Below are 9190 nucleotides of genomic sequence, written 5' to 3' on the forward strand. Positions count from 1 at the left end.
GTCACCAAAGGTACATGTTGGGTTGGCGTATTTCGAGATTAGGATTTGTCACTCCGATTGTCGGAGAGGTATCTCTGGGCCCTCTCGGTAATGCACATCACTTAAGCCTTGCAAGCATTGCAACTAATGAGTTAGTTGCGGGATGATGTATTACAGAACGAGTAAAGAGACTTGCCGGTAACGAGATTGAACTAGGTATGGGATACCGACGATCGAATCTCGGGCAAGTAACATACCGATGACAAAGGGAACAACGTATGTTGTTATGCGGTCTGACCGATAAAAGATCTTCGTAGAATATGTAGGAGCCAATATGAGCATCCAGGTTCCGCTATTGGTTATTGACCGGAGACGTGTCTCGGTCATGTCTACATTGTTCTCGAACCCGTAGGGTCCGCACGCTTAAGGTTATGATGACAATTATATTATGAGTTTATACATTTTGATGTACCGAAGGTTGTTTGGAGTCCCGGATGTGATCACGGACATGACGAGAAGTCTCGAAATGGTCGAGACATAAAGATTGATATATTGGAAGCCTATGTTTGGATATCGGAAGTGTTCCGGGTGAAATCGGGATTTTACCGGAGTACCGGGAGGTTACCGGAACCCCCCGGGAGCTATATGGGCCTAAGTGGGCCTTAGTGGAAAAGAGAAGGAGCAGCCCAAGATGGGCCGCGCGTCCCTCCCCTCCCTTGGTCCGAATAGGACAAGGAGAGGGGGCCGGCCCCCTCTCTCTTTTCCCCCCTCCGCGAATCCTATTCCAACTAGGATTGGGGGGGGGGGGGAATCCTACTCCCGGAGGGAGTAGGACTCCTCCTGGCGCGCCTCTCCTAGGCCGGCCGCACCCCCCCCTTGAGCCTTTATATACGGAGGCAGGGGCACCCCAGAGAAACAGAAGTTGATCCACGTGATCATATTCTTAGCCGTGTGCGGTGCCCCCTTCCACCATAGTCCTCGATAATATTGTAGCGGTGCTTAGGCGAAGCCCTGCTACAGTAGTACATCAAGATCGTCACCACGCCGTCGTGCTGACGGAACTCTTCCCCGACACTTTGCTGGATCGGAGTCCGGGGATCGTCATCGAGCTGAACGTGTGCTAGAACTCGGAGGTGCCGTAGTTTCGGTGCTTGATCGGCCGGGCCGTGGAGACGTACGACTACATCAACCAAACGCTTCCGTTGTCGATCTACAAGGGTAAGTAGATCATACTCTCCCCTCTCGTTGCTATGCATCACCATGATCTTGCGTGTGCGTAGGAATTTTTTTGAAATTACTACGAAACCCAACATTTTGCTCTATGTGCTTCACTTATATCTTTTGAGCGTAGTAATTTTGCTCTATGTGCTTCACTTAGATCTTTTAAAGCACGGTGGTGGATTCGTTTTAAAGAAAATATTGATCTCTCATGCTTTACTTAAATTATTTTGAGAGCCTATTAATAGCATGGTAATTTGCTTAATAATAATATGCTTGGTATTCAAGATTTGTGAAACTTTCTTTTGAGTGTGTTGAATACTAAGAAAAGATTGAAGCATGATAATTGTTTTGAGATATGGAGGTGATAATATTAAAGTCATGCTAGTTGAGTAGTTGTGAATTTAAAGAATACTTGTGTTAAAGTTTGTGATTCCCGTAGCATGCACGTATGGTGAACCGTTATGTGATGAAGTCGGAGCATGATTTATTTATTGATTGTCTTCCTTATGAGTGGCGGTCGGGGACGAGCGATGGTCTTTTCCTACAAATCTATCCCCCTAGGAGAATGCGCGTAATACTTTGCTTTGATAACTTCTAGATTTTTGCAATAAGTATATGAGTTCTTTATGACTAATGTTGAGTCCATGGATTATACGCACTCTCACCCTTTCACCTTTGCTAGCCTCTCTAATACCGCGCACCTTTCGCCGGTATCATACACCCACCATATACCTTCCTCAAAACAGCCACCATACCTACCTATCATGGCATTTCCATAGCCATTCCGAGATATATTGCCATGCAACTTTCCACCATTCCGTTTATCATGACACATTCATCATTGTCATATTGCATATCCCGGTACACCGCCGGAGGCATTCATATAGAGTCATATTTTGTTCTAAGTATCGAGTTGTAATTGTTGAGTTGTAAGAAAAATAAAAGTGTGATGATCATCATTTTTAGAGCATTGTCCCAAGTGAGGAAAGAATGATGGAGACTATGATTCCCCCATAAGTCGGGATGAGATTCCGGACGAAAAATAAATAAAAGAGGCCAAAGAAGCCTAAATAAAAAAAGGGAAAGGCCATAAAAAAGAGAAAAGGCTCAGATAAAAAAATGAGAGAAAAAAGAGAAGGGACAATGTTACTATCCTTTTACCACACTTGTGCTTCAAAGTAGCACCATGATCTTCATAGTAGAGAGTCTCTCATGTTATCACTTTCATATACTAGTGGGAATCTTTCATTTTAGAACTTGGCTTGTATATTCCAATGATGGGCTTCCTCAACTTGCCCTAGGTCTTCATGAGCAAGCAAGTTGGATGCACACCCACTTAGTTTCTTTTTGAGCTTTCATATACTTATAGCTCTAATGCATCCGTTGCATGGCAATCCCTACTCACTCACATTAATATCTATTGATGGGCATCTCCATAGCCCATTGATATGCATAGTTGATGTGAGACTATCTTCTCCTTTTTGTCTTCTCCACAACCACCATTCTCTTCCACCTATAGTGCTATGTCCATGGCTCACGCTCATGTATTGCGTGAAGATTGAAAAAGTTTTGAAAAAGTTAGAGTATGAAACAATTGCTTGGCTTGTCATCGGGGTTGTGCATGATTTAAATACTTTGTGTGGTGAAGATAGAGCATAGCCAGACTATATGATTTTGTAGGGATAACTTTCTTTGGCCATGTTATTTTGAGAAGACATAATTGCTTTGTTAGTATGCTTGAAGTATTATTATTTTTATGTCAATATAAACTTTTGTCTTGAATCTTTCGAATCTGAATGTTCATATCACCATTAAGAAGATTTGCATTGAAATTATGCCAAGTAGCACTCCGCATCAAAAATTCTCTTTTTGTCATTTACCTACTCGAGGACGAGCATGAATTAAGCTTGGGGATGCCTGATACGTCTCCAACGTATCTATAATTTTTGATTACTCCATGCTATATTATCTACTGTTTTGGACTATATTGGGCTTTATTTTCCACTTTTATATTATTTTTGGGACTAACCTATTAACCGGAGGCCCAACCCAGAATTGTTGTTTTTTGCCTATTTCAGTGTTTCAAAGAAACGGAATATCAAACGGAGTCCAAACGGAATGAAACCTTCGGGAACGTGATTTTCTTACCGAACGTGATCCAGAAGACTTGGACCCTACGCCAAGGCATCAGAGAGGCGGTCACGAGGGTGGGGGCGCCCCCCATAGGGAGCGCCCCTGCCTCGTGGGCCCCTCGGAGCTCCACCGACGTACTCCTTCCTCCTATATATACCTACGTACCCCCAAACGATCAGAAGAGGAGCCAAAAACCTAATTCCACCGTCGCAACTTTCTGTATCCACGAGATCCCATCTTGGGGCCTGTTCCGGAGCTCTGCCGGAGAGGGCCGTCATCATGGAGGGCTTCTACACCATCATAGCCTCTCCGATGAAGTGTGAGTAGTTTACCTCAGATCTTCGGGTCCATAGTTAGTAGCTAGATGTCTTCTTCTCTCTTTTTGGATCTCAATACAAAGTTCTCCTCCTCTCTTGTGGAGATCTATTCGATGTAATCTTCTTTTTGCGGTGTGTTTGTTGAGATCGATGAATTGTGGGTTTATGATCAAGTCTATCTATGAATAATATTTGAATCTTCTCTGAATTCTTTTATGTATGATTGGTTATCTTTGCAAGTCTCTTCGAATTATCTGTTTGGTTTGGCCAACTAGATTGGTAGTTCTTGCCATGGGAGAAGTGCTTAGCTTTGGGTTCGATCTTGCGGTGTCCTTTCCCAGTGACAGAAGGGGCAGCAAGGCACGTATTGCATCGTTGCCATCGAGGATAACAAGATGGGGTTTATTTCATATTGCATGAATTTATCTCTCTACATCATGTCATCTTGCTTAAAGCGTTACTCTGTTTTTAACTTAATACTCTAGATGCATGCTGGATAGCGGTCGATGAGTGGAGTAATAGAAGTAGATGCAGAATCGTTTCGGTCTACTTGTCACGGACGTGATGCCAATATACATGATCATGCCTAGATATTCTCATAACTATGCTCAATTCTATCAATTGCTCAACAGTAATTTGTTCACCCACCGTAGAATACTTATGCTCTTGAGAGAATCCATTAGTGAAACCTATGGCCCCCGGGTCTATTTGTTGGGTTTCGTAGTAATTTCAAAAATTTTCCTGCGCACACGCAAGATCATGTGATGCATAGCAACGAGGGGGAGAGTGTTGTCTACGTACCCAACGCAGACCGACTGCGGAAGCGATGACACAACGTAGAGGAAGTAGTCGTACGTCTTCACGATCCAACCGATCAAGCACCGAATCTACGGCACCTCCGAGTTCGAGCACACGTTCAGCTCGATGACGATCCCCAGACTCCGATCCAGCAAAGTGTCGGGGAAGAGTTCCGTCAGCACGACGGCGTGGTGACGATCTTGATGTACTACAGCAGCAGGGCTTCGCCTAGACTCCGCTACAGTATTATCGAGGTATATGGTGGCAGGGGGCACCGCACACGGCTAAGGAATAGATCACGTGGATCAACTTCTGTGTCTAGAGGTGTCCCCTGCCTCCGTATATAAAGGAGGAGAGGAGGGGAGGCTGGCCGGCCAAGGAGGGAGGCGCAGGAGAGTCCTACTCCCTCTAGGAGTAGGATTCCTCCCCCCAATCCTAGTCCAACTAGGATTCCTCGGAGGGGAAGGGAGAGAGGGGGGCCAGCCACCTTCTCCTAGTCCTAATAGGACTAGGGGAGGGGGAAGTGGCGCAGCCACCTTGGGCTGCCCCTTTCTCCTTTCCACTAAGGCCCATGAAGGCCCATATGGCTCCCGGGGGTTTCCGGTAACCCTCCCGGTACTCCGGTAAAATCGCGATTTCACCCGGAACACTTCCGATGTCCAAACATAGGCTTCCAATATATCAATCTTTACGTATCGACCATTTCGAGACTCCTCGTCATGTCCGTGATCACATCCGGGACTCCGAACAACCTTCGGTACATCAAAATGCATAAACTCATAATGTAACTGTCATCGTAACCTTAAGCGTGCGGACCCTACGGGTTCGAGAACAATGTAGACATGACCGAGACACGTCTCTGGTCAATAACCAATAGCGGGACCTGGATGCCCATATTGGCTCCTACATATTCTACGAAGATCTTTATCGGTCAGACCGCATAACAACATACGTTGTTCCCTTTGTCATCGGTATGTTACTTGCCCGAGATTCGATCGTCGGTATCCAATACCTAGTTCAATCTCGTTACCGGCAAGTCTCTTTTACTCGTTCCGTAATACATCATCTCACAACCAACATATTAGTTGTAATGCTTGCAAGGCTTATGTGACGTGTATTACCGAGAGGGCCCAGAGATACCTCTCCGACAATCGGAGTGACAAATCCTAATCTCGAAATACGCCAACCCAACATCTACCTTTGGAGACACCTGTAATGCTCCTTTATAATCACCCAGTTACGTTGTGACGTTTGGTAGCACCCAAAGTGTTCCTCCGGTAAACGGGAGTTGCATAATCTCATAGTCATAGGAACATGTATAAGTCATGAAGAAAGCAATAGCAACATACTAAACGATCGGGTGCTAAGCTAATGGAATGGGTCATGTCAATCAGATCATTCAACTAATGATGTGACCTCGTTAATCAAATAACAACTCATTGTTCATGGTTAGGAAACATAACCATCTTTGATTAACGAGCTAGTCAAGTAGAGGCATACTAGTGACACTTCGTTTGTCTATGTATTCACACATGTATTATGTTTCCAGTTAATACAATTCTAGCATGAATAATAAACATTTATCATGATTATAAGGAAATAAATAATAACTTTATTATTGCCTCTAGGGCATATTTCCTTCAGTCTCCCACTTGCACTAGAGTCAATAATCTAGATTACACTGTAATGATTCTAACACCCATGGAGTTTTGGTGCTGATCATGTTTTGCTCGTGGAAGAGGCTTAGTCAACGGGTCTGCAACATTCAGATCCGTATGTATCTTGCAAATCTCTATGTCTCCCACCTGGACTAGATCCCAGATGGAGTTGAAGCGTCTCTTGATGTGTTTGGTCCTTTTGTGAAATCTGGATTCCTTTGCCAGGGCAATTGCACCAGTATTGTCACAAAAGATTTTCATTGGACCCGATGCATTAGGTATGACACCTAGATCGGATATGAACTCCTTCATCCAGACTCCTTCGTTTGCTGCTTCCGAAGCAGCTATGTACTCCGCTTCACATGTAGATCCTGCTACGACGCTTTGTTTAGAACTGCACCAACTGACAGCTCCACCGTTTAATGTAAACACGTATCCGGTTTGCGATTTAGAATCGTCCGGATCAGTGTCAAAGCTTGCATCAACGTAACCTTTTACGGTGAGCTCTTTGTCACCTCCATATACGAGAAACATATCCTTAGTCCTTTTCAGGTATTTCAGGATGTTCTTGACCGATGTCCAGTGATCCATGCCTGGATTACTTTGGTACCTCCCTGCTAAACTTATAGCAAGGCACACATCAGGTCTGGTACACAGCATTGCATACATGATAGATCCTATGGCTGATGCATAGGGAACATCTTTCATATTCTCTCTACCTTCTGCAGTGGTCGGGCATTGAGTCTTACTCAATTTCACACCTTGTAACACAGGCAAGAACCCTTTCTTTGCTTGATCCATTTTGAACTTCTTCAAAATTTTGTCAAGGTATGTGCTTTGTGAAAGTCCAATTTAGCGTCTTGATCTATCTCTATAGATCTTAATGCCTAATATGTAAGCAGCTTCACCGAGGTCTTTCATTGAAAAACTTTTATTCAAGTATCCCTTTATGCTATCCAGAAATTCTATATCATTTCCAATTAGTAATATGTCATCCACATATAATATCAGAAATGCTACAGAGCTCCCACTCACTTTCTTGTAAATACAGGCTTCTCCGAAAGTCTGTATAAAACCAAATGCTTTGATCACACTATCAAAACGTTTATTCCAACTCCGAGAGGCTTGCACCAGTCCATAAATGGATCGCTGGAGCTTGCACACTTTGTTAGCTCCCTTTGGATCGACAAAACCTTCCGGTTGCATCATATACAACTCTTCTTCCAGAAATCCATTCAGGAATGCAGTTTTGACATCCATCTGCCAAATTTCATAATCATAAAATGCGGCAATCGCTAACATGATTCAGACGGACTTAAGCATCGCTACGGGTGAGAAGGTCTCATCGTAGTCAATCCCTTGAACTTGTCGAAAACCTTTCGCGACAAGTCGAGCTTTGTAGACAGTAACATTACCATCAGCGTCAGTCTTCTTCTTGAAGATCCATTTATTCTCAATTGCTTGCCGATCATCGGGCAAGTCAACCAAAGTCCATACTTTGTTCTCATACATGGATCCCATCTCAGATTTCATGGCTTCAAGCCACTTTGCGGAATCTGGGCTCACCATTGCTTCTTCATAGTTCGTAGGTTCATCATGATCTAGTAGCATGACTTCCAGAACTGGATTACCGTACCACTCTGGTGCGGATCTTACTCTGGTTGATCTACGAGGTTCAGTAGTATCTTGTTCTGAAGTTTCATGATCATTATCATTAACTTCCTCACTTATTGGTGTAGGTGTCGCAGAAACAATTTTCTGTGATGTACTACTTTCCAACAAGGGAGTAGGTACAGTTACCTCATCAAGTTCTACTTTCCTCCCACTCACTTCTTTCGAGAGAAACTCCTTCTCAAGAAAGTTTCCGAATTTAGCAACAAAAGTCTTGCCTTCGGATCTGTGATAGAAGGTGTATCCAATAGCTTCCTTTGGATATCCTATGAAGACACATTTCTCCGATTTGAGTTCGAGCTTATAAGGTTGAAGCTTTTTTACATAAGCATCGCAGCCCCAAACTTTAAGAAACGACAACTTTGGTTTCTTGCCAAACCACAGTTCATAAGGCGTCGTCTCAACGGATTTTGATGGTGCCCTATTTAACGTGAATGCGGCCGTCTATAGAGCATAACCCCAAAATGATAGCGGTAAATCAGTAAGAGACATCATAGATCTTACCATATCTAGTAAAGTACGATTATGACGTTCGGACACACCATTACGTTGTGGTGTTCCGGGTGGCGTGAGTTGCGAAACTATTCCACAGTTTTTCATATGTACACCAAACTCATAACTCAAATATTCTCCTCCACGATCAGATCGTAGAAACTTTATTTTCTTGTTACGATGATTTTCAACTTCACTCTGAAATTCTTTGAACTTTTCAAATGTTTCAGACTTATGTTTCATTAAGTAGATATACCCATATCTGCTTAAATCATCTGTGAAGGTGAGAAAATAACGATATCTGCCACGAGCCTCAATATTCATCGGACCACATACATCGGTATGTATGATTTCCAACAAATCTGTTGCTCTCTCCATAGTACCGGAGAACGGTGTTTTAGTCATCTTGCCCATGAGGCACGGTTCGCAAGTACCAAGTGATTCATAATCAAGTGGTTCCAAAAGTCCATCAGTATGGAGTTTCTTCATGTGCTTTATACCGATATGACCTAAACGACAGTGCCACAAATAAGTTACACTTTCATTATCAACTCTGCATCTTTTGGCTTCAACATTATGAATATGTGTATTACTACTATCGAGATTCAATAAGAATAGACCACTCTTCAAGGGTGCATGACCATAAAAGATATTACTCATATAAATAGAACAACCATTATTCTCTGATTTAAATGAATAACCGTCTCGCATTAAACAAGATCCAGATATAATGTTCATGCTCAACACTGGCACCAAATAACAATTATTTAGGTCTAATATTAATCCCGAAGGTAGATGTAGAGGTAGCGTGCCGACCGCGATCACATCGACTTTGGAACCGTTTCCCACGCGCATCGTCACCTCGTCCTTAGCCAATCTTCGCTTAATCCGTAGCCCCTGTTTCGAGTTGCAAATATTAGC

The sequence above is a fragment of the Triticum urartu genome, chromosome 4A, assembly GCF_056163025.1.
Source record: "Triticum urartu cultivar PI428250 chromosome 4A, HENAU_Tu73, whole genome shotgun sequence".
Taxonomy (NCBI): Eukaryota; Viridiplantae; Streptophyta; class Magnoliopsida; order Poales; family Poaceae; genus Triticum; species Triticum urartu.